The following is a 27818-nucleotide window of genomic DNA, read 5'->3' on the forward strand; positions in this document are numbered from 1 at the left end:
CTGTTTTAGACTGCTGACTTCCAGAACTGTTAAGATAATAAATTTATATTGTTTGAAGCCACTGAATATGTGGAAATGTGTTACAGGAGCAATAGAAAATGAATATCCTCTATAAACTTTCTTTTTTCAGCATATACCCACAGGGAATGCATTTACCAATAGAGAAACTAGAATGTTTATAACAGCAATTTTTGTGTTTCTAGCTTGAAACACATTGTCCATCAATGGTAAAATATATAAACTGTGGTATATTCACACAATAGAATATTATGTAGCAATGAGAAGCTTCTATAAACACATGAAATAATATGAATGAATGTCCCTAAAATAATGTTAAAAGAAAGAAGTTCGATGCAAAAAAAAGTAAATACTCTAAGATTTAATTTATATAAAATTTTAAACGAAAACTATCATTATAGAAAATTTGAACAGTTATTACTCTTAGGGGAAGATTGAAGAATGTAGGGGAGAAAAACAGGAGTTTTTAGGTGCTGTTAGTGCCTGTTCTTTAATGTGGGTTATAGATACATAAAAATGTTCACTTCGTGAAAATCCATCAATTTAATGTACGTATTTTATAGTTCAATAAAATGTTAAAATATAAATTTAAAATGTGACCCAGAAATGTACATTGATTGACAACAGAGAAAATTAAAATATGTGGGAAATTTAAAATATTTTTTAAAATTAAAATTATTTAGAAATTCACTTTGGATAAGTTAATCAAAAATATAAACTAAGGTCCTTTTGAGGTCTTATTTAAAAAACCGAAATATCCTCTCAAGGCCCAAGGGCCTAGCCTAAGTCTAGGACTGTCCCTTAGGGCATTGTCTTCAGACCATGCATATTTAATTAAACAGTTTAATTATACATAGAAACACATCCCCTCAAAGCTAACACAATGACAATGCTTTTCTTTCTAATTATTTTTCTCCTGTTGAGAATTTTTCTCCCTATTGAGACTTCAACCTTAATATAGTACTTTTAGTTATAGTCACTTCTAGTTAGATGTCTTTCCATTTTTAACAAGCCTTTTGTACTAATAGGCACACTGATATCATCAGTGCCAGCTGCTCTCTGCTTAGAGAGTAAAAGAATGAGGATGCAAGGCAGCCATAATCCAAGTTTTAAAAATGAGTTGAAAGTAATAGATAAGGCCCTTGCCTTTCCTCTTTACCTCTACGAAAGAGAAAGCATCCCACTGTCTGGACACAAGTCTTGATCCATTGACTTGAATTCCCATTTTATTAATATGAGAGCCAAGTACCTAGAGGGGCTGATGATTTTAATAGATGGTCTCATTCTTCAATAGGAACATATATTAAGTTGTGGCTTCCTAACGTCCTTCCAGTTCATGAATTCCTTTCCACCTTTTCGTTAAACAAAATATATTTTGAGTTGCCTATTGTGTATAAAATGCTGTTTAGGAAACTGAGGGAAGGTAACCCAAAATGAAATAAGATACTATTAGGAAATCAGATGCTAATAGTAAAGACAAGTCATGGTTCTTTGTCACAAATGTATTTACTATGATATTTCTCTAATTCATTTTGAGGTTTAAGTTCAAGGGAATATCTAAATATTCAAAATATGAGGACTTGAACTAGGATTTCAAATACTGAGCATTCTGTACATTCAGAATATATAAGTGAAACAGATTGTGGTGATGGTTGCATAGTTCTTTCTATGTCTAGAAAAATTACATTAAGTGGGTGAGTTTTATGATATGATGATAATATCTCAATAAAGATGTTTTTTAAAAGCAGAGCACTAGAAAAGGGTTTAGCTAATTCACATATCTGGGGAGAAGGGAGGTGAAGAACAGAAATGAACTATGTTTCATCTTTCTACATCCCACCAGAAGTATTTATGAGTGTCCATAATTTCCAGTTGTGTACCTATTTGTATATTTGCAAAGGGAGGTGATTCTACTCCCTTAATGTCATATATGTGCTTATTATTAAACATCCTAAACTTTAAGTAACCTGACTGAGACTGCTTTCCTTAACATTTAAATATGATATTTAACACATTACTCTGGATAAAAACACATTACCACACTTTCCATTACTGATTCTACTTTTTAAAATCCAAATTGATTCTGCACAAAGTATTTGCTACTTATATTAACATATGAGTCAATTGGTTTAAAACAGGGGCTTTCAAAGGCTTGGATTGTAACAAAAAATCACCACTTAAGAAGTATGAGGTCTTGAGCAAGTTGCTTAACCTCCATCCCTATGTCTCAGTTTCTTCATCTGTAAAATGGGAATATAATGACCCCTACCTCATAAAATTGGTGTGAAATACCTGGTATATAATAAGGATTCATCAATGTTAACTTCTATTCTTTCATTTAGGGTCAATAATTTCTAAACATATAATTTCTAAAATTAATTGAGTTAGGAAACTTGTCTTGGAAGACAAAGCATCCTTTTAAAAATTCCCAAATGGCAAAAGCATTTACACTTCAGCTAAAGACTCCAGTCTTCCTACTCCCTCCAAGGAATTTCTCTCTTTTTGTCTGTTTTAATCATTTGTTTGCTTTGTTTCTTTTCTTTTTTTTTTCAGAGTGACAATACATGATCTTCCAAATGCAAGTCAAACAGGAAGACTGTGATTAATACATGTTTCTTTCCTCCATCATGAGAAAATAATGTATCCTTCAAATACAATCAGCAGGTTTCTCTTACAAATCCTGTGTAAACCTTCCACACTAATACTTTGGATCTGGCAAATAAAGTTTCTATAGTATTTCCCTTTTCAAGTAGATATGGCCACAGGATTACAAACATAGAGTCAATGGAGAGGGGAAAAAAAAAGTAAGATCCATTTAGTTCATTTTTTTATATCCAATCATCTAAACCATCCCAAAAAGTAAGTATGCATTTTTCTTAAAAATATCTTGAGATAAAAATGTATTTTTTCTTGGCAACCTATTCTAATTTCTTATAGTCTGTATAGTAAAGTAGCTTTTTTTCTAATGCAAGTACAGGAGTAAAATATTCAACCACACTTCTATTTCTGGTTCTTTCTCAATACGTGTTATTTTTCTTCCTTATAAGTCGTCTTAATTTTATCACCACTTTAAGAAATATTCAAAGCCATTAGTGCAAGAAATGTTGATGTGAGCAGAAAAGTTTAAAGGCAAATTGTTCTTCATGCATGTGTTATTTGAAGTATATTGGGTTTTTCATGATTTCTCCTACTCCCCCCAAAATTCTTAAATATGTATTCCAATAACTACAAATTGAACATTTTGAAAATATGATTACATGTTTAATTATGTATCACAGATTTAAATGTGACAGAGAGACTATTTTTACATATAATTCTGCTTTTCCACAAGTCGTTTAGGTGGTAGGAAGGTAGGCAGAAAATATTAGCCTTTGAACTCCGAAAAGGCTAAATTTGTCACAAGCAAAATGAGAACATCAAATTGAAGTATTTTATGTTAGAATGAAAAAAATACAATTATTAAAGTTCATAGAAAATAAGTAGGGTATAATCAGAAAGTATCTTAGTATCTTCTAAGAAATATATGGGATATTTTCTAGGAAATTTCCAGGATAGAAAAGGAGGAGGAATATTAAAGTGATAATAATAGTTTATTCAACATATGGGAACTGAGTGCTTCCTATGTTCTAGGTTCTGGAGATTCAGCATTGATCAAAACAGGAAAACGGCCTTCAAGGGATTTACCTTCCAGGCAAAAAAAAAAAAAAAAAAAAAAAAAAAAGGCGAGAACAACAAAATAATAAAACTGAATTACATAAAATATAATGTTAGGTACTCGATTAAAACTTTAAAGAAAAACATAAGTCAGAATAAGGGGAAAGAGTAAGGAGAGACACCACTTAAGATGGGGTGGTCCGAGAATGTTCTTTGGGGTGCTATCATTTTAGCAAAGGCATGAATGAAGTGAGAGTTAAGGCATGCAAGTATCTACAAGGAAAGTTCTCCATTTCAACAACCTCAAAAAGCAAAGGGCCTCCGACGTCATCACGTTAGAATTTTCAGAAACAACACAAAGACGAAGTTGGCTTGAATTAAGTCAGTAAGGAGCAGAGTAATGGAAAATAAGTTATGAGAGCTATCCAGGGGCTGGACCACATAGGCCATAACAAAAATTTAGGGTTAAGTTAAATTATAAGTGAGACGGAAATCATTGGAAAGTTAAGAGTAAGAGAGTGGTATGAGTTTGTTTTTCAAAAACATCTCCAATTGATGTGTGATAAACAGACTTCAGTGAAGCAACTCTTAAAGCAGGGAGATAAGCTAGAAACTATTGAGTTAAAAAGATATAAAAAAGAAAAGTAATGAAATGAAAGCATGTAAAAGATGAAAATTTAATGAAAGCATGTAAAAGATGAAAGTGGTTTATGCTATGGTCTTGGTGGTTGGGATTAGAAGTGGTAAGACTTCAGCTCTATTTTGAAGGTATAGCTAGTAGAATTTCTAATAGTTTGCATACGATATATAAAAGAAAAAAGAACAAGAATGAAGGAAGGTGGCAAGACTTTTGTCCTCAGAAAATGGTGAACTAATGGCAATGTTCACTAAATTGGGGAAAACTTGAGGAGAAAGAGATTTGGGAGGAAAAAATGAAGTGTTTGGCCTTAGATGCATTAACTGTTAAATTCCTGTGTGATATCCAGTGAAGATTTCAGTAAGGAGTTGAAAACCCAAGTCTTAATTTCAGCAGCAAGTTTGGTTCTGAAAATCAGAATTTAGCCATAATCTGAGTATATATGTTATATAACCTCATGGGGATAGATGTGGTTACCTAGGAAGTTAGTGTACATAGAGGAGAAGAGGTATCGATATCTATTCGCAGAATATTTCAAGTACTACTAATTATAGCCATCGTACATTAGATCTCTAGAACTTATTCTTCCTATAATTAAAAGTTTGTACATTTTCATCAGCATTTCCCTATTTTTCATACCCCTGCCCCTGGCAACCACTGTTCTACTCTCTGCTTCTTTGAGTTTGCCTTTTTTAGATTTCATAAATAAGTGAGATTATACAGTATTTGACACTCTGTATCTGGCTTATTTCACTTAATATCCTCTGAGTTCAATCGTATCACAAATGACAGGATTTCTTTCTTTTTATAGTTGAATAAGATTGCATTATAAAAAAATAGGAATTGCTTGTGATAGTGATTGTGTCAACTGATTTGATTGTGGTGACCATTTCACAATGCATATGCATATCAACATTGTACATCTTGAATATATATAATTTTAAATTGTCAATTAAAAAATAAAATAAGAGAGGAGAGGTCTCAGAATTGATTCCCAAGCCCTGAGATTTGAAGCACTACAAATCTCGATGTTAGAAAGATGAGGAAGACCCAGTAATGGAGACTAAGATGGAGTAATATTGAAGAAATAGAAGAAACGGAAGAAAAAGAGAACAGAGACCAAGGGAAGAAAGTGCTTGAAGAAAAAAGAAGTGAACAGTTCTGTCAAATGCTTTCTCAAGATTAACATATGAACAATTATCCACTGAGTTTGACAATGACTAGAGTGTGACTAGAGTTTTCAGAGGAGGGATGAGGAATGATGCTTTATTACAGTGGGTTCAAGAGTGAATGTGAGATGAGAAAACATATTTCAAAGTATTTTCGCAAGCAAAACAAATGGATCCATTGTGAGAAAGATATAATCCCCACTACCCTCCTCTCTCAATGGTAATGATCCAAGAGAGAAAACTGTTGACAAGGAAACATGAGAAAATAACAACATGAGCAAAATCTCTGAAAAGACAATGAAAGGTAGAATTCACATTAAAAATATATAAAGACACATCAATTACTTAAGATAAAATATATTCTCTGTATAGTAAGTCACCTGTTCCTTGGACTGAGGGAAGAAAAAGCATTGTATTTATTTAAAACTAAACTAATGGCAAGTAGAGAATTTGATATTTTGTCTTTAGTGAAAAAAATTCTAAATTATGCATTAAATTTTATTTGAATTACCTTTTTGTTAATGTCTTAAGGTGAATAAAATACCTGCTCTAGGTCTAGAAAATTAATTTCCAAAGTGGTCATGCTTCTCTCTCCTCGGGTTTTAAAAAATCTTTAATTAAGTGTGATGCCTTGTTACTAAAGATAGTGGTACACAGGTACAATTATGAAACATCGTCCAGAAATTTACTCCCCATTGAAGAATGTAACAGCTTGTTCAAAAACTAATATTCTGTACTCTCAAGGGTATCTTTCACATTACAAAGTAAGACTTTCTGATGTTATTGTAATTGGTATGAACACTTGAGCAAAGTAGAATCACTAGTATTATGAAACGAGACATATGTTAAATTATCATAATAAAAGATCAGCTTAGGGTAGGGGGTTGCTTCCCATATGAAATTTTGGTGTAAATGTTTTCACTCTGCCCACGACAAGTTTAAATTTCACTCTCACATATTCTTTCTCCTGCCATGGCAGCAATAAAAAGCATATGGTGTTTTCTTTTTATATTTTGACAATCTTTATTTTGTCAAATTTTAGGCATAACAGCAAGTTTATGTCTAAAAACTTTCTCTCTTCTACTTAACATGGATTTCTGTGTTGAAAATCTAGGTAGATGAAGGAACTAATCTGTTTTATTTTTCTAAGAATACTGGTTAAACCATGATCATATCTCTGGATTCTTTCAAAGAGAATAAATGTAACATCAATGCTGTCATGACATTGAATCAATACTTAATGAGGTTGCCTCTGGGAGAAAAGACTAATGTGTTAGGTCTAAAAATAGCTACTTCTTAATTGTTTGCTGTTGCTTTAAGCCTTTTAAACCCAGATATAAACACTGCTTTATTGTCTACAGATGGATTGTTATACAATTTATTATTTTGCTTTGATGTTAGAAAGAACAGAATAGTAAAAGTAGAAGGGAAATAAATGGAAAGAAAGGAAAGAAGAGGAGAGCTAGAGGTGGCAGAACAATACTCATTTTGGAAAAAAATGGTTTTAAAATATGGAAGGCTGTTATTAGAATTAGCGATGGCTTAAAATGCATTCCTAGTCAATAGCCTTCAAGTGGTACATGAAGTTGAATTTGTCACTGAGACAGGAATTAGAAACATTTATTCATAAACATGCTTCCAACATCCAACTGATTCCAATATCCAAAGTTAGCTGTACTATTTCCTTAGTAGGATCCTAAGGAATTCCAAAGAAAGCTCTCTTTGTTGTTCCTGCAGGTATTATACCAATTAAAAGTTATTTACTTTGCCAATCTCCCACTGTTCCCTAGTGACTGGGATATGCAGTCACATTTGACTGCCTCAATAACTTAATAATTCAAAGTAAGTTATCTTCTTTTGCCAAAATTTTCACAGCTGTAAGATTCACATAATATCAACTTTTATCTCAAGGAATAATTACAGAGATTAGATTAATTAACAAGAAAAGGGTGCTTTAAATTGTATTGAGCACAGGTAAAGAACTCAACAATAATTATTAGTCCTAAATAATAAAGAAGAACCACTCCTTCCTATAATATTTAAGTTCAAACTTGAAACTTTGAATATTAACCTTCCCTTATAGAATTTAAAGAAAATTATTAGCTTACTCTAATATTCCGGTCATAATTTAGTACTTTTCCCTTTTATATCTTAACCATTGTAGCATTTAAAGCATTTAATAGGGCAACTAGAGTCTGAATTGTATTTTCTTATTTGTTTCACATTAGGACAGTTAACTAGGCTCATCCAAGTGTTTGTATTACACTATAAAGTCCCAGAAGGCAATCTTAGGCCTTTTCCTGGAAATGTTCTTTTATATTTATTAAGACCAAGCAATTGGGTTTGATAAATGCTTTGGACAAATCTGTTGCAAAAAAATATAGATATATTCCATATAAGGAGAAACCACTGAGAGCACAAATAAGTTTTGGCAACCATGCTATCCCCAATAACTTTACTTTGAGAAATGTATTTAGATATACACATTATTGATGCTTATTTGTTCCATTCGTTTTTCATGTGAGGATGATTATAATTTTCTCTTTACTCTTGTACTACATTTAAATAGGGAGAAGAGGTTCTTTGAAGTCTATTCTCAGAATAGCATTTCTTTTTCCCAAAGCCCCTACACAACATTTTTTCTTATTTCATTTCTATATTCCTTTCCTACTTTAAGAGTATGAAAAAATAACAAACCTACTTAACATCTACATGTTGACTACATGAATTATTAAATGAATTTTTATAAAGAAAACTGAAGGTATACACTTCTGAAGGTATACACAAAACTGAAGATACGCTCTTGCCATATATCACATAGAGAGATAAATTTAGGAGCCAATTTGAGGGTAAAATCCATGAAGAAAGGATAACTATTAACAAATAAATTAATGTCATGTTTACACATATATTATTGATTAATATCCTAATTTGTTATAATGTTATTGCCTATCAGAAGAGATAATGCACTTTAAACTCCTTTCATTTAGGGTTCATCCTCAATCAATATTTACATAGAATACAAATCCACTAGAAGGAATATTCACCCTAATGAATAGTAATCAACCATGATAGAGATACTGAGTATGCCAGATAATTAATTTGCTAATAATTTATTATGAGAGACAGAATAGCATAGTAACCAAGAGTCTACAGGCTCTGGACTCAGACTTCTAGTGTTGAAATCCCAGTGCCACAGTTTACTGAGTGTGTGACCCTGTTAATTCCTCTATCAAATGAAAATAATAAAGTACCTATACCTCAGGGAGCTGAGGTCATCATGAAATGAGAAGACATACATTGAATGCCAGCACATAGTAAAGATCTATCAATAAATAACCATGATATTATTAACATAGATATATATAAACACTGAGCTATTAGTAACTGCTTTTTTGTCAATATCCATCAAGTATTGTCAACTAAGTAAGTTTCAATTCAACCAAAACATACACAGTGAATCTAGAGGGACTTCAAAAGAAAACAAAACCAAAAAAAATTAGCAACAGGAACACTTTTTTCCACTGACCCTTTTTTGGAAAGATAAATGATGAACAAATAAGCAAAACTAAAACTAATAATAATAATAAAGTACTCCTAGTATACATATTAGGGAATTAGCACAGATTTGTGCAGCACAGATTTTTTTCCACTGACCCTTTTTTGGAAAGATAAATGATGAACAAATAAGCAAAACTAAAAAAAAAAAAGTTAAAGTACTTCTAGTATATATATTGTGAAATCAGCACAGATTTGTCCCATCTCTCATATTTAATTCAAAAGTAATACACAACAAAATTCATTATGAGGCACTTTATGAACTTGAACTATATACCATCAGATGTTTAAAATATGTGTACAATTAAGTATTTTTCCTTGTACTTAAGGTTTTTGAAAAAATGATAATCTATAGTTATGTTTGTTAAAAGCAATTCTAAAGTCTGAGGACAAAAACATAGATTGTTGTTATCTAAAACCTCTATTTCTTTTATCAATCTGTTGTTTGAAATCATGTAAATACTCAAAAGCAGAAAAAAAAGTCCTATAAAGTTTACTTTTCTAAATTTAAAAAAAGATTATAACCCCTTCCTGTATTCTTTGACTCCACAGATTGTTTTAATAAAATTGAACATTTGACCAAAATTTAGAGAAAGTAAAAAATATTTTATGATATGGTTTAGACAGAGATATCTCATGGGTTTAGTAAATAATTTTAATTACTTCCTTCCTTGGAATAATTTAGGGAGACTTAATTTCTAGCTTTAGTGAAGACAAAGAATGTTGAATGAGTCTACTGAATTAGGTCATGTTTTTCAGCAAAACTACTCACTCATTTCTCTTCTGTTTAAAGGTAATCAACTTAATTTAATATTATGTTGGTGCAAAGTAATCACAGTTTTTGTCATTACTGTTAATGCATCATCCTAATATTTTCACTTTTTAAACTCCATAATCACTACCTAAAAACTTTCAGTTTCTCCACAAATGGATAAAGTCTGAAGCTCTTCCATGTCAGACATAAAGTTATACATCACATTATAGTGTAGTTGTATCTCAGTTCTTGTGAGTCACTCTTCTGATATCTGCATTATTTCTACTATATTAAATTATCAAATTGTATTAGCTTTGAGTACCACCTACACCTAATTATATCGATATTTATATAGTCTTTTCTTGGTCTATGTCAACAATTTGGTTGAAAATTACTAGTTTCATTCGTAGTGAGAGTTTAAAGTCTGACTGGAAAGTATATACATAATACATTTTATCTTCTTTATAAAATATCCTCAAATCCAGATTAAATTGGCAGGGCAACTTGCTATAAAGCAAAAAATATCCACTAATTTGCCTTCTGAAGTTTAATCAATTTAGAGATTAGAATGTGGTCCACTGCAATCTATTAATGCTTCTTCATTATTCATGCTGATTAAAATGTTCTACATGTATATGAAGTTCTAAAGTCATTTTTACTACCCAGAATGGCTTTTAGAAGGGAAGTGAGTATCTAAAAATATATGTCTTGATGAGAACCTAGAATGAAAGACAATAAAAATTTCTACATATGAGACAGGATAAAGGGTATCAGTCTATTAATGCTTCTTTATTATTCATGCTGATTAAAATATTCTACATACATATGAAGTTGTAAAGCCATCTTTACTATCCAGAATGGCTTTTAGAAAGTGAAGTGACTTTCTAAGAATATATGCCTTGATGAGAAGTTAGAATGAAAGAAGATGAAACTTCAACATATAAGACAGGATAAAGATTATACTGTTTCTTAAAGTGTATGCAAAGTTGGAGAAGGTATCCTAAAAATATAGTGTAGGAATGAGACCCTGTGACTAGAGATAATAGGCACATAAAAGATTGGTTCTTAATGCTACACACAGTGGGGTGTGAATATAAGCCTTTCCTGTGCTTGTTCCTAACATTTGAGTAAATACTCTCTATGAGAAAATACTTTTAAATTTATCTCTTGCTGTCTAATCCCTCCCTCCTTCCCTTCCTTCTTTCATTCCTCCCCCCATTTTGTTTTTTATGTAAAAGTCAAAAAAGAGATAGTATAATCTACCACTAGCAGCCATAAAAGCATGAAAACAGAAGTGATCAAAAGTTTTTGAGAATTTCTAAAGCTTTAGGAGGAGAAACTTTTTAGTCATCTATAAACTGTACAAATGAGGACATAAGCTGACTTCAGGCTTACATGTCTAAACTGGAAGAAGCTGAAGTAAGGCTTAAAGCTAAAAATCTACTAAAATACAAAGTATAATCTTGAAATGGAAATGCAACAGCTTCTTTATGATGTATTTTATCAGCTTATTATTTCCTGTACATCGTGGTGGGACAAACTGGTTCTAAGAGGTGGGAGCTGTCTCCCTTTGCATGCCCATGTAAGGAACAATACTCAGACAGGTCTGAATGCCAGCCTAGGGAGAGTGCTCTCAGCAAAAGGCATGGCAGTATGAAGACAATGATGGGAAGAAAATAGGAACAATGCTGCCACATAAAGCTTCCAACAGAAAAGCAGAACAACTTTTCATAAGACTTAATTAAAAATTGCTATCAGTTTAGAAAAAAATTTATTAATGGTCTGTATTAAAATATAATTGAGGCTGGGCACAGTGGCTCACACCTGTAATCCCAGCATTTTGGGAGGCCAAGGGGGGCAGATCATGATGTCAAGTGTTCGACACCAGTCTGGTCAACATAATGAACACCCATCTCTACTAAAAATACAAAAAAAATTAGCTGGATGTTGTGACGTGCGCCTGTAATCCCAGTTAGTCAGGAGGCTGAGGCAAGAGTATCGGGTGAACACAGGAGGCAGAGGTTACAGTAAGCCAAGATCATGCCATTGCACACCAGTGTGGTAGCCCAGGCAATAGTGTGAGACTCCAACTCAAATATATATATATATATACACACATATTTCCATGGTCCCAAAAGAGTGGCATCCCAAGCGTGGTGTGGTAGAAGCCATCTGACCCGGTGCAGGCAATTAGGCAGATACATTGTTTGTAGACAATTTAAAACAATAAAAAACCATATAAAACCATTGCTCTTTTTATTACTGTATGCCCATGTATGGATAATTCTAAACAAATTCCATAATAAGATACTCCTCCCTGAAAACACTTTTCATTCAACTAAGTTCTAAACAACTGCTACAGTCTTCATCAAGGTTTATTAATTATGTGTATGCTTCAAATTAATACATTTATGTTATGTATCCTTTAATAATATATTCTATATGGAAACTAATAGAGAATTCTAAGTTGTACACTTGGCCTCTGATGCATCTGGATGCAACTATATGTATTGCTTTTTAAAATAAATATCTAAGAATTTGGAATTGTTCAAATTTGCTTAGGATATGATTTTGGGCTTTATCCCTTATGGTAATACATATTCTTTAAACAGTAGACTCCAAATAAATAATAATGGCACAATAATTATAAAAATAAAGTAATCTTGATTCACTTGAACTCAGTCATTCCACATAAACAGTTGATATTTTGTGTGTGTATGTTTTAAAATTTTTTGAACAGTAAAACCAAGTGAGAACTGCAAGATGTCATATTTCTGTTTGGTAAGTGCAAATTTAATTTCACACACTAGCTATTTTATTCAATTAAATAAAGTTCACATTCAATATTCTCTCAAAAATTTGTTTTAAAATAAAAGAATAAATTGAGAAAGTATTATTACTGATTATTTCATGAGACTTTCTAAAATGATTTTGTCAAACAGAAAATGAGAATGTTTAAAAAAATGATCTTCATCAATGTTTTAAATACTTCAGGTACATCAAGAGTACTTTAGTCCAAATCCCATCTTAGCTACTTAACTCTGTGACACTGGGTAAGAGATGAAGTTTCCCTATCTGTAATTTGGAAATAAAAACCTTCCTATTTTAATTAGATTATTCTGAATATTAAATGAGTTAGTATAGGTAGTTAGAACAGTACCTGGAAAATATTAAGTAACTGATAAACATCCAAATTATTAATATTCATGCTAGAAGACACGACAGATCAACATCTCCTTAAATTTGAGTACTTCAAATTAATAAGCTTATCAAATAATCAAAAAGATTATAGTAAAATCCCAAATAAGACAAAACAAAGAAACATACTTTTATAGGAAAATCCCAAGCTTTGGTAATTATTATCTATATTAGCATATAAAGAACTCCATGGTAAGGGAATCATTTAATTTTATTTAACCTTATTTTTCACATATCTAGGCCATATGATTCTTTTTGAAGAAATACCTGTTAGGACATGGCAAAAAACAGATCCACAGAGTAAATCATTCATTCAATAAAATCTTACTAAGCAACAACCAAAGAACCAATTATGTCAGGCTATAAACAATCCATAGGAAAACTAGACATCTGCTTTTCTCACTAATTAATTAATAATTAATTAGTAATTAGCAATGAACATTATTGAGCACTTACTAACATGAACTGTCCTAAACATTTTATGTGCATCATTATTTTTAAACTCTTACTTCAATGTAATGTAGAAATAGTAAATACCATTTTTAAAGATAAAGAATCTGAGGTTTGTAATCATCCAACTTCTAAGTTGTAGAATTGGACTTTGGATCAAGATACTCCTAACACCAAAATATGGATTCTTACTACACTATAATAAGTAAATTTTACTCCATTCCCAAAGAAGCTTACTGTCTGGAAATAACAATAAGTTTATACAGAAAGCTACAAGGATTGTATTAAATTTTATCTTGTTGACTTGCTTTCTGGAAAGCTCAGGGCTAAGGAAGTTATTAGTTAATAGTTTATTTTAGTCTTGGGTTCCTAACATAGTTTCCTACTCTCTGTTTTTCATCACTTTGGGTTTCCTCTTCTATCTCTGTTTAAATGTTTGATTTATCAGTCTTTTACACAGACACATAAATTAGGCCAAGTCCATTGAGGGGGCAATAGCAGAAAATCTTAGGAAACAAATTAAAATATAGAGTAACTATATGTATCAACACAGATCTTTCACTCATAATACTGTGATACATAACCAAATTATTATCCACACAATATGTTCCCAATAGATGCCAGGGTTTCTTGCTTTTTTTTCCATTTATCCTTTCCTAATCCCACTTTCTGTCTATTCCTCTGGCAGGAAAAGAAAAACAGCTATCAGGTGTCCTTAATAGGAGAGCAATGCTTATTAAAAGTCAGAATCTTAATATAGTAGAATGGTAATTACTTCCATATTGCTTAATAGGGCAATGATGAAAAATGAAGGGAGACGCAAATTTGTAGAGGTGATGAGGAAATAGTTTAGAAACTATAGAAAAAAAGAGGCAATAGTCATTTACTCTCTGGTCTTATCCTGGAAAGTCATCCAGACATACTTTAAAATTTTTTACACTTGGAAAACACATCACACTCACATTGATCAACAGCATTCAAGTTGTAATGAATGGTATCTAAAATCAGAAATGTTAAGAGTATCAGTGACTTGTTTCACAGCCAAATCAAGACCTGATCTCTGTTCTCATTCTTTCTGACCTTTCAACCATGACTCAAAGAGTTGACTTCCCAGTCTCCTTTATTCCTCAGCTATGGAAAGGACAGAGTCCACTGGCAACCAAAACCTACATGCTTTTCCCAACATTTTCTTTTTTAATATGCTATGATTGCCAGGCTATCTCCTATCTTTTATTTCTCACACTCATATCAGGGAAGCCTTTTCTCTTAATGTCTGTCAGGAAAGGCCCTTAGTGGAAAGAGCACAGCTTTTGGAATCAAATAATTCTGGATCTTAGTTCCCATTACATGTCAGCTTTGTGGCTTGGGATAAACTGGCAGTACCTTTACACCTCATTTTTATGCATAAAATGGAGATAGTCATATTTGCATCAAGTTGTGTGCATTATCTATAGTTGCCATAAGAATCGCCATAAACATAGCAACTTCAACCAAATTCATTTATTTTCTCGCAGTTTTAGTGAGTCAGAAGGTCACTCACAGTGTGGCTCAACAAGGTTCACTGTGAAAAGTCTCATAAGGAGGAAACAAAGGTATTGCCCATCCTGTATTCTGTATTGGAGGTTGCAGAAAACCTACTTCCAAGTTCATTCAGGAGGCTGACAGAATTCAGTTCCTTTCCATGCTTTCCACTTGATCCCTTCTATCTTCAAGTCAGCCATGGTGCTTGGAGTCCCCATGATTTCTTCTTCAGCCCTCAGCAGAGAGAAAGATCTGCTCTTAAGTGCTTATATGATTTCGTTGAGTCCACCAGGATAATATTTGTATTATATAGTCAATTCATTAGTAACTTTAAATTTAGAAAGTTCCTTTTTGCCACATACATAACATAATCATGGGTATGATCCCAGGAAACAAAGATCACGGGGAACAAAATCCTGTCTACTACAAAGGATCAGTGTGAGGACCAAATAAGTAAACAAATGTACAGGGTGCAGGGTCTTTATAGTGCCAGCCAGATTTTGAACACCTACTAAATTAATACATATTTATCTTTCCTTTGCTCAGACCACAACATATATACACATACTTTTCTTAACTTTGGTATGTTGGCTTGTGTATCATCTTTAAAAATTAGATAGATTCGCTAAGATGAAATGTAACTTTTCTATTTTGATCTCATTCACACAGGTATTAGTGAATTAAAAACCAACCAAAAATGTTTACTTTAGTATTTTTCCTTGCTTTTCTATGATTAAGTTGTAGCCTAAATCCTTGGCTCCTCATTTAACCAAGGAGCTATAGAGATCTTGGAAATTTTCAGTCACCTTGGAGAAGACACTAGGAAATTTATATAATTCCTAATCTAGGTAATTTATGGTGGAGAGAAAATGCTGGGGAAAAGCTTTCTCTTACCTTTTGAGGACTAAGAAATTACAAAGAGTAAGCCAAGTCCAAAGCACACCAGTATTAGGTCTGAATTAAACAGAGAGAATAATCTAGCTTTTTTCCAATCAAATGACAAAAATAAAAGCCCTAGAAGCTTCTTGAAACAGGTAGGAGCCACTGGATAATATACAACTCTGGATACAACTCTGGATGCTACCCTCTGGATATCTTTTCAATCAGCAGATTCAAGTTTTAAAGCAATTAGTGTTATTTTTTCCTCTCCCCAAACAAGCAGTTTTTCTATCACTGTCAAGAGCTCCATTCTTTTCTCAGATTTAAGATCATTCAGGTACTCAAACTTCAGGGATGGCAGTTATTAATTTCACTACTAAGGTTTGAGGAGACAATTGGGCTGCTCCCGAGTGAAGAAGGACTATTATGCCTCCATGTATGCTCTCCCTCAAAACTACCCTAGGCAAAGAACACTATCACAGGGAATCAAATTGTGGAAGGGGACAGATGCATTTATATGCAGTTCTCCTCCTAGCCAACCAGTATGTTGTGTATATATAATTATTATATAAATATAGTATTTTCTATATAAATAATAGTGTTAACTCTCTTGTTGCACTCTAAAAGTTTCTCTGTACTATGCACATTCCTTTCATTCTGATCCTATAGCCCTTGCCAAATCTGGATAAAATTCTTGTGACTCACTATTGAGATGGTATTCTTGGTTGTCTGCTTGGGTTCCTACACTTTATGTGTATCATTTAAGAATGAGTTTAAATTGAGAGAAAGTGGAAGTATGGAGGTAATATTTCATTAGGAGTGACATGAAATGTGAGCTGGTATATCTAGAGATAGCTTAGAGGAGAAATACATACTCTTTGATCTGTATAAGTGCCATTTTTAGAAAGATGACAGAGTTTCAGAGCTAGGAGGGTCAAAATTCCCTAATCCAGCTATCTGATTTTAAAAATGGGTAAGTTGAGAACAAGAGAAATTAAGGAATTTGCTAAAAGTTGTATGACTTAATCAAGGCTAGTGAGAATTAGCACAATGAGAGCCGGTCTGAAGTCACTATATTACATGCCCCCGACTCCTTCAAAACTATGCAAAACTTTGTCAACTTACAAAATAATCTCCATTTTTCTGCACCCAACTTAAATAATGCTGATCACATTCACATTCCTGGTTATTGAGTCTCATTTACTGATTGCAATAAGAGTAAAATTTATGGATCACTTTTTAAATGTGTAGTACACCTCAATGGCTTCCTTTCATAAAATGTATGTATTTTTCTACATATTTGGAAGAAATACATGTTCTGCTTTCTCTTTTGCATATATTAAGCCATACATGACTCAAGTATCAAGAGAATACTTGCTTCCAGCAAATTCTTTTGGACACTACTCTGAACCAACTGATGTGTACACTCATTAAATACTGGGGTTTGACTGACACAGTTTTCTGTGAGCCTTTTTCCTAATGATATTAAGACACAGTTCCCAATTTGTACTTGTGGTGATTTACTGTTCCTGTTCCAACCATAATGCTGGAAAATGTTTTTCCACTATCATTTAATTAGCCCAGCAATCCTAGTAGAAATTAGTCTTGAAAATGTACCAGCAGAGAAAAGATTGAGAGCAGCTATAAAGAACTTCTCACCAAAACGAGACAAGTTTAATAGTATGGCATTGGTATTAAACACTATCAATAATAGGAGTAATCCTTTCCCATAAAAGGATTACAGCCAGAGGTCCTTAGCATTTTAGGGCTTGTATTCCCTATCCATATAATGAAGAGGCAGGTGTAACCTATTCGAAATATTATTTCTAGTTCTAGGACTCAATTTCATTCCCAAAAGGATGACCTAAATAAAGTGGCCCTGAGGACAAATAGTCTGTTAATAAATATTCTAAAATAAATTAAATGTTATCCTAAAACAATAAAGAAATCTCGCTTGATTAACTACATATGGCCAGTAACAGTCCCATGCATTTGGCAATGTATAGGCATACCTTGTTTATTGTGCTTTATTGTACTTCATGGATGTTGTGATTTTTCACATATTGAAGGTTTGTGGCATCCTTGCATCAAGCAGGACTATCAGTGTCATTTTCCCAGCAGCAGGTCCTCACTTTGAGTCTCTGTGTCAAATTTTTGTCATTCTCACATTTCAAACATTCTCATTAATATTATTCCTGTTATAACAATCTGTGCTCAGTGACCTTTGATGTTACTATTGTAATTGTTTTGAGGCATCACCAGCCACACCCATAAAAGATGATAAACTTAGTTGGTAGATGTCATGGGTGTTCTTCATCTCTCTCTCTCTCCTCATGAGCCTCCCTATTCCTTGTTGTACCTCAGGAATGGGGAGGCTCACGGGGAGGGAGAGAGATGGAGAACACCCATGACATCTATCAACTAAGTTTATCATATTTATGATGATAAAGATGATATCATGTCTACCCTACAATGTCCTCTAAGTGTTACAAGTGAAAGGAAGTCATGTAGACACATGACTCACATCAAATCAAAAGGTAGAAATGATTAAGTTTAAACATGTTGAAAGGTAAGGCAGGCCAAAAGCTCGAACTCCTACACCAAACAGCCCAAGTTGTCAATGCAAAGGAAAAGTTTTTGAAGGAAAGTAAAAGTGCTAATCCAGTGAATACATGAGTGAAAAGAAACAAAAAGAGCCTTATTTTTGATATGAAGGTAGTTTTAGTGATAGACAGAAGATGAAACCAGCCACAATATTCCCTTTAGCCAAAATCTAATCCATGGAAAGGCCCTAAATCTCTTCAATTCTATGAAGTCTGAGAAAGGTGAGAAAGCTGCAGAAGAAATTTGAAGCTAGCAGAGTCTGGTGTATGAGATTTAAGGAAGGAAACTATTTCTATAACAGAAAAAGGCTAAGTAAGGCAGCAAGTGCTAATGTAAAAGCTATAGCAAGTCAGTCAGAAGATCCAACTAAGATAATTGAGGAAGGTGGCTATATTAAACACCACATATGTATTTTTAATTTTTTTTGAGACAGAGTCTTGCTTTGTCACCCAGCCTGGGGTGTGGTGGCACAATCTCACCTCACTGCAACCTCCACCTCACAAGTTCAAGAGAGTCTCCTGCTTCAGCCTCCCAAGTAGCTGAAATTATGGGCACATGCCACCATACCTGGCAAATTTTTGTATTTTTAGTAGAGATGAGGTTTTTTTCCATGTTGGCCAGGCTGATCTCAAACTCCTGACCTCAGGTGATCTGCCCACTGAGGCCTCCCAACATGCTGGGATTACAAGTGTGAGCCACCATGCCTGACCCAGATTTTCACTGTGAATAAAACAGTGAAAGAATATGCCATCTTTGACTTTCATAACTAGAGAGGTGAAGTCAATGAATGGCTTCCAATCATTAAAGGACAGGTTGACTCTCTTGTTGGGGTCTAATTCAGCTAATGACTTTAAGTTAAAGCTAATGGTCACTTGCTATTCCAAAAATCTTAGGGCCCTTCTAGGGCTTTAAGAATTTTTCTAAGTCTACTTTGCCTGTGGTTTATAAATGCAACAATAAATCCGAGATGACAGCACATTTTTTATAGGATGGTTCAGTATTTTAATCCCACTATTGAGACCTACTGCTTAGAAAAAAAGATTCCTTTCAAAGTATTACTGCTTACTGACAATGAACTTAGTTACCCAAGTTGTTTTCCTGCCTGCTAACATAACATCTATTCTGAGGCCCATTATTCTAGCAGTAATTTTGATTTTCAAGTTTTCTTATTTAATAAATACTTTTCATAAGATTACAGCTGCTATAGATGGTGATTCCTCTGATGGATGTAGGCAAAGTAAACTGAAAACCTGGAAAAGATTCACCATTCTATATGCCATTGGGAATATTTGTTATTCATAAGAGATCAAAATACTAACAGAAGTTAATATTAAAAGATTAAATAAATTTAAATTGATTAAATAAATTAACAGGAATTAAAAGTTTAACAGGAGTTTGGAAGAAGCGGGTTGCAACCCTTATCTTATCTCAGTGGTCATATCTCAGTCTCTTTTGCAGATTCTTTCTCTTTCTCCAAAAATTTCTTTCTTTCTTTTTTTTTTTTTGTATGTTAAACCTTTTATTTTACATCTGGAAAATTAGAAAACTCGGCTAAACATTGTATATATCAGAAGGTTTTAAAAATAATTTGTATGATTTAATCTTACTAAAGAAAGCTTACTCATTTAGAGACATCTTTATAACAGCCTTTCATATCATCAGTGGAAACTGTTTATTAAGAGTAGTATGGAGTACAGAAACAGCATAAACCAAAATCTCACTCTTAATCCTTTAATGTTAATTGGATTTCACAGTGAGTAAAGTATGACTAAAAATCACCACAATGGGAGGAGGCATTGCTTTGTTTTAAAACCGCACATGTGCTTTGTTGCCTGAGAACCTTGGGGTCAGACTTCTTGTGCAGTAAGCCACTTCATTAAATATGGTTAGATTCGCAGTCTAAGACCTTAAGTGACCCACTCAATGACAATATTCTTATAAATTATAGCCAATTATAAGTCCTCCTTCTTGTTTCTCTTCTGTGCTTTGTAAATATGTACATCTTTTTCAGGATCGTAATGAACCTTTCTCACAGTAAATTGCCTCTCCAGCATTGCTAAGAAGTTGTTATCCCGTTCATAGCGAATTCGGCATGCTAAAAGAATGACGGAGTGATTGCTACAGAGATGTTCCAGTGTTTGAAGAAGATCTGTGAATGTTTCTTCTAAATATATGATATCAGCTCCAAGTATCAGGTCAAATTCTCCAGGAGAAAAACTCCCCAGATTCTGTCCCCAAGTCAGCTCCTTAACAGCTTTGGATTGGATATGAGGAGGTAAGTTGGCTTGAACGTTTGATTTAAGAAATTCTAATGCTACTTTTCGATCTGTGATAGTCACATGAGCACCCAGCAGGGCAGCCACTATGCCCACCAGCCCCGTGCCAGCATCCAGCTCCACAGCAGAGCGGCCCCTGAGCTCCACAGCTCCCATCTCCAGATACGTAGAAAGAACCATGGCCGCCTCCCAAACCACCGCTGCGACTCCCAGGTGTCTCCAGTCCTGCCGGATCTGGATCGTGTGGTTTGCAAAGGAAAAGGTTGCAAGAGGCTTGTGGAATTTCTGCAACCCCAATTCCGTGGTCTCGTCATAGGGCACCAGGGCCATTCCGCCTGCACCCCGACCTCTGCTCACACCGGGCGCTCAATGTGCTCCTGGGCCGGCTCCACTTTTCTATCCTCTGCTCGGCCGCTCTCAGCCTCGGACTTTCTCACTTGGGCGTTGTGCCTGTTTCTTAGTTTTAAAGGTGGCGGGCTAGCGGGTGATGGAGACAGCCAGCTCCGAAGAATGCGTGGTCACTCTCCTCCCGCGTCTCCACCGTGGGGTCCGAAGCGGCGTAATAGCTCGCTTGGCGGCAATCGAGTGGAAAAGTTAGAAAGCCCTAATCAACTAAGGCGCGGTGGGGGAGTGGGCACGTGGCGCCCGGACCTAAGTTTTTTAAATGGGGTCGGGGACACAGCGGGCTCGGCTGCAGTCGAGAGCGCGGAGCTCCGGGCGCGCGCTCGGTCCTAGCCCCGGCCCTGGGCGGCGCTGCAGACCCCAGTGCCCCAGTTTCCTTCCTCCGGAATGCCGAGGCGCACCTGTCCGGGTGGGCCCACGCAGGACGTGGAAGGTGCCGAGGGCGTGGCACCCTGGCCGCAGGCCCTGGAAGAGCGCGAGGTTGGAGTGGATCCCCGTGAGTGGGGCCGCGCAGGGGCCGGCATCCTCCTCCCGGGGCCCTCGCCCCACGCCGCCGCGCTCTCAGGTAACTCTCAGCGCGGCTGCACCTTAGAACAAGCTGGGGTAAACTCCCAAAAATTTCTTAATATTCTAATGGTTTCTCTCAGTTCTTGGGCGTTCATATTTTTATCCATATTCACTTCATTGGTAACTGCAGGAAGTTTCATGACTTTAAATACCAAGTATATTTCAACAACTCACAAATTGTTACCTAAGCTCAGACTTCTGAACTCCAGGCTCATATATCTAATGCTTAGATACCTTAAATTCAGTATCTCTGGAAGTACATTCCTAATCTTCTGTTCTAAATCAACCCCAAATTTAGTTTCTCTCATTTTAAATTATGGGGAGATTTTCTAATCACTCAGTACAAAAACCTTGGAGGACTCTTTAAACTCTTTATATCACAATATATTTGCCAGGAATTGCTATTGCCTCTACCTTCAGAATGGATCCATAATTGACTACTTTTCCCCATCTCCTGCACTACCAGCCCAGTGTAGCTGGGCATGTAGATGAAGGGAAAGAGGTAATATGGAAAAAAAATGGCCAATAACAGATTATTTTAAAGCTTTTTAGATAAAGATAAGAAGCTTGATTTTATGCCACTAGAATAAGGAACCTACTGGAGTGTTTTATATAGGAAAGTGACATGATCTCGTCTGTGTTTTAAGAAAAATAACTTTGCTCCTGGAATGAGAATGGATGACTTAGAAGGGTAAAAAAAGAGAGGGACTGAACAGGAGGTATTGCAATAGACCAGAGAAAGATGATGGTGAGAGTGGATATGAAGGGCAGATTCAGGACTGAAGTAGAGAACACAGGCCTTGTTGATTGAGTGACTGAGGGAAAGTCAAAGAAAGAGAAATTAATGTAACTATTGGGTTTTAGCTTAAGCAGCCTAGCAGATGGTGTTATTATTTACTAAGTTAAGGAGATTCATTAACTATCATTTCATAGCAGTTTCAAGTATATAGCAGAAAGACTATTCTAATTTAAGTATCTTATAGATATAAACCATATAAACTTGCATGAGCTCATTAAAATTGAGAATTTAGAAGATGGGTGTGGTGGCTCATGATCTTTAAGAGATTGAATTAGGAGGAATGCTTGAGCCCACAAGTTCAAGACTAGCCTGGACAAAACAACAAAACCTCATCTCAAAAAAGTAATGAACATTAAATTATATTGATAATTTAGGAATTATTTTCACACATGTAATACTGTTTCTGTGCTATAAAATGAATTAAGCATATCTTGATTGTGTTTAAATTATTTATGCATATGTTGATTATGTTTAAAGCTCATGTTTACAGACTTAAAGTAGTAGAACTGAAAGTGTCTATAATGTTAAACATTTCACAAATATTTAGCTAATTTATGTGGTAACAATTTCAGGACAAGGAAATTCACTTGCCCCAAGGACTCTAGCATCAAACACAATTTTTAAACCTATCTAATAATTAAAACATTCTTCCTTATATTAGGCCAAAATCGACCTCCTGGTGTATTTATCTAATAGTCCTGATTCTGCCATCTGTGGCAAATAACCAGCACCTAATCTAAGATAAACAACATTTGTCACCTTTGGGAAAGGTGACAAATTTTAAAAAGCTTTAAAATAATCTGTTATTGGCCATTTTTTTCCATTTTTTAATTCTCTGGCTCACAGCAGGCGTTACTAATTTACCACTGTAAACATTCTTGCTGATCTAGCAGGCTTCCTAATCAGACTTAACACAGTATTCTTGGAAGCCACAACAAATCAATAGAAGACAAAACTAATCCCTTCAAATAAAAAAATTACTGAATGCTTATAATGTGTCTGCATTCATTCAAGGAATCCACAGTCAACCTCAATGTAGACGGTTATACAATAACCTCATAAATATTATGATAAAAAGTAAAGAGTACTATGAAAGCTCAGAAAAATGGGTATCTAGACCACATTAAACAGAATAAGGAAGAGTTGGCTTTTTGCTAACAGCCCTTTAGTTGAACAGACATTAAATATATATCAAATTTTCTTTTCTCCATTCTAAATGTCCTTAGTATTTTCAAGCTCGTGTGATAGAGAAAAAAATGTTAAGACAAATTAGGGAAGGGATTTCTAATCTTTTACTGTACAAAAGGCACTGAAGACTTGAACATAATTAACATTAGAAGAAGTTGAGAAATGACTGTAGAGATTTAATGTAAAAGTATAAATCAAGAATTGTATACTCATCCAAGTGTTTCTTCTATAATGAATAGAAAGTCACTGAAAACTATGCAAGAGATTTGGTGATTAGTACATAAAAACTTACCTTAAAAATATGCATACACAAAACTGACAATGAAATCTAGGCAACCAAGAGATTAATTAGAACAGCTCAATAATAGAAAAATGGTGATACATCAAAAACTTACAATGTCGAGTAGTGAATCTATTTAAATACAGAAATTAAACAACTTTGAGCTTGACATGGTTATAATTTCTTGTCTTTCATAGCAAGGAAGTAGTAGATACTTTGCATAGTTCAAACAATCAAAAACACTGGATGCCAATTCTGTATGACAGTTGTTTTCTTAAATTTGCAGGTAACTTTTTCTTTTCAAGGTCAACTATGTCTTCAGTTTTACTTCTGTTCTTCTATCTCAGTTACATAAAAGTAAAAATTAAATCAAAGTTTCTATTTTTGTATGAAAAATATTTCATTTTCAAAATTAATTTCTTTCTGACTAGCTATATCACCTATCTTCTCCCTTTCTGCATATACACTGAGAAGTATATATAGGGAATATGGTCAGAGAAGACAAGTAACAATCCTTGTTAAAAGGTCAAATTTTGATTCTTATTTGAATTTTTCAAATCAGTATATACAATTTTTTCTATAAAACAATAAAGTAATTATATTTATTAAAAGGATACAGGTTAAAGATCTATATATAATTTAGTGTTATTGACTTTAGTCTTATTTATTTAGTTTTATTTATCTGAATATTTTGAGAATTCTCATCTTTAAAACAGAGATACTATCTACCTGACAGGATGATTATGAGCTTTAAAGAAACTGATAGATGTAAAATTCTAAGTAAACTATCAAGTATTTCATTAACATTACTCATGTAATGTTAATATTATATATTATATAATTGCATATTACATATTACTGATATGCTATATTATTAATATTATATAGAATACTATATCACATTACCATTAAACTCTCACAATATATTTTTTAAAAGCATAAGAAATTTAAATACAAAGACAAAATGTAAAGTGGTATAAATACAAAGTGATATATTTAAGGATAGTGCAAAAATATCTTACTTGTCTGTTATCAAAGTACAATAAGGGAACATACTTTGAATAGATCTTTGGAGAGAAAACACCAAGAGTTGATACAGGGGCAATGAGACAGGAAGCAGTAAACCTTGTGCAGGGTTGCCAAATGCTAGTGCTAGTTCCACCCAACAATGGCTCCCAGGGAAGGGGTGAGTGAAGAGATAATCAGGCAAACCACTCTTGCTGTGAAATTCTGGGATCCTAGCTACATGAGATCCCATAATCCCCACAGACATTTTAACTGGTGGGGGTGGGGAAGGGGTCCTGACCAGATTGTACACAGAAAGTAGACAGAGACAGAGCTCCAGCCTGCATGGATCCTGGGGTTTTTTGCACACAGGACAGCTGCAGTGGAACATGGCCACAGATTCCCATATCCCAAGGCTCCCAATCTTCCCCAAATTGCTCTATTTCTGGTTTACTGTAGGGCCAAGAGACAACAGGGCCAAATTTCACACGTAATTGTACATTCAAGTTTACAAAACAAAAGTTAGCAATATGATAACAGTATCAAAATCTCACATATCAAAGGCCGGGTGCCGTGGCTCAAGCTTGTAATCCCAGCACTTTGGGAGGCCGAGGCGGGTGGATCACGAAGTCAAGAGATCGAGACTATCCTGGTCAACCTGAGGAAACCTCGTCTCTACTAAAAATACAAAAAATTAGCTGGGCATGGTGGTGCGTGCCTGTAATCCCAGCTACTCAGGAGGCTGAGGCAGGAGAATTGCCTGAACCCAGGAGGCGGAGGTTGCGGTGAGCCGAGATCGCACCATTGCACTCCAGCCTGGGTAACAAGAGCAAAACTCCGTCTCAAAAAATAAATAAATAAATAAATAAATAATAAAAAATCTCACATATCAGTACTAACCCTGAAAATAAATGGTCCAAATGCTGCAATAAAAAGGCATAGAGTGGCAAGCTGGATGAGAATACAAGACCCAACTGTCTTCTGTCTTCAAAAGACCCACCTCAAATGTAATGACATGTACAAGCTCAAAGTAAAGAGATAGAGAAAAATCTACCATGCAAACAAAAAAGTGCAGGAATCACCATTCTTATGTTACATAAAACAGACTTTAAAGCAACAACAATAAAGAAGGACAAAAACGGGCATTACATAATAAGAAAAAATACAATGCAACAAAAAGACTTAACTATCCTAATTATGTGTGCACCCAACATTAGTGCACCCAGATTCATAAATCTTGTGAGTCAAGTTTTTCTTCAAGATGTCTACAGAATGCACCACTCAATAATCACAGATTATATATTCTTCTCATCTGTACCCAGAACATGTCCAAAGATTGTCTACATGCTGGGTCATAAAGAAAGTCTCAAGAAATTAAAAAAACTGAAACCATGCCAAACACCGTCTTAGACCACACTGCTATAAAAATAGAAATCAATACCAAAGGCCTGGCCTGGTGGCTCATGCCTGTAATCCCAGCACTTTTGGAGGCCAAAGTGGGCAGATCATGAGGTCAGGAGATCAAGATCATCCTGGCAAACATGGTGAAACCCTGTCTCTAATAAAAACACACACAAAAAATTAGCCTAGTGTGCTAGCACATGACTGTTTTAGTCCCAGCTACTTGGGAAGTTGAAGCAAGAGAATTGCTTAAACCCAGGAGGCAGAGGTTGCAGTGAGCCAGGATTGCTTGCATCACCACACTCTAGCCTAGGCGATAGAGCGAGACTCTGTCTCAAAAACAAACAAACAAACAAAAACCCAGAAATATATACCAAGAAGATATCTCAAAACTACACAAATACTAGAAATTTAACAACTTGCCCCTGAGTAGCTCTTGGGTGAACAACAAAATTAAGGCAGAGATCAAAAATTATTTGAAATATAAAAAGTTAGAGAAACATCTTACCAAAACCTTTGGGATGCAGCTAAAGCCATATTAAGAGGAAACGTTACAGCACTAAACACCTTCATCAATAAGTTAAGAAGATCTCAAATTAACAATCTAATATCACACCTAGAAGAACTAGTGAAAAAAAGAACAAACCAACCACAAAGTTAGAAGAACAGAAACAACTAAAATCAGAGAAGAACTAAATGAAGTTAAGAAGCAAATGTTTATACAAAAGATCAGCAAAACCTAGAGTTGGTTTTTCAAGAGAATAAAAAAAATTATTAGGCCATTAGCAAGATTAATAAAGAAAGAAAGAGAAGATCCAAATAAGCACAATCAGAAATGACAGAGATAACATTACAATTGATCCTACATGTTCAGAGACTATTATGAAGATCTCTATGAACACAAATTAGGAAGTCTAGATGAAATGGATAAATACCTGGAAACACAAAACCTTCTAAGACTGAACCAAGAAGAAAGTGAAAATATGAGCAGACCAAACACATATACCACTGGAACAGAAGAGAGTACCCAGAAATAAAGCCAGAAACCTAACATCATCTGATTTTCAACAAAACTGACAAAAATAAGCAATGGAGAAAGGACTCCCTATTCAATAAATGGTGCTGAAGTAACTGGCTAGCCATATGGAGAAGAATAAAACTAGACCTCTTCCTGTCATCTTATATAAAAGTTAACTCAAAATGAATATAAGATTTAAATGTAAAACCTCAAACTATAAAAATTCTAGAAGAAAAACTAGGAAATACTCTTCCTGACATTGATCTTGGCTAAGAATGTACAGCTAAGTCCCCAAAAACAATTACAACAAAAACAAAAATTGACAAGTAGTACCTAATTAAATGAAAAGAGCTTATGTATCACAAGAGAAACAATCAACAGTGTGAACAGACAACCTACGATATTGGGGAAATGATTCACAAACTATGCATCTGAGAAAG

At 34.4% G+C, this 27818-nt stretch overlaps 1 protein-coding gene and 1 pseudogene across 2 annotated transcripts in view; both read right to left on the bottom strand.

The window, feature by feature from the left end:
• The window catches only part of KCTD8 (potassium channel tetramerization domain containing 8), a 261766-nt gene that overhangs the window by 83964 nt on the left and 149984 nt on the right, over positions 1-27818 (bottom strand). The window lies entirely within an intron of this gene.
• LOC101047120 (protein N-lysine methyltransferase METTL21A pseudogene) lies at positions 19935-21615 on the bottom strand (annotated as a pseudogene). The gene has a single exon (XR_012516827.1). The product of XR_012516827.1 is annotated as a protein N-lysine methyltransferase METTL21A pseudogene (transcript).

Source organism: Saimiri boliviensis, chromosome 3, assembly GCF_048565385.1.
Source record: "Saimiri boliviensis isolate mSaiBol1 chromosome 3, mSaiBol1.pri, whole genome shotgun sequence".
In the NCBI taxonomy this organism is placed as follows: Eukaryota; Metazoa; Chordata; class Mammalia; order Primates; family Cebidae; genus Saimiri; species Saimiri boliviensis.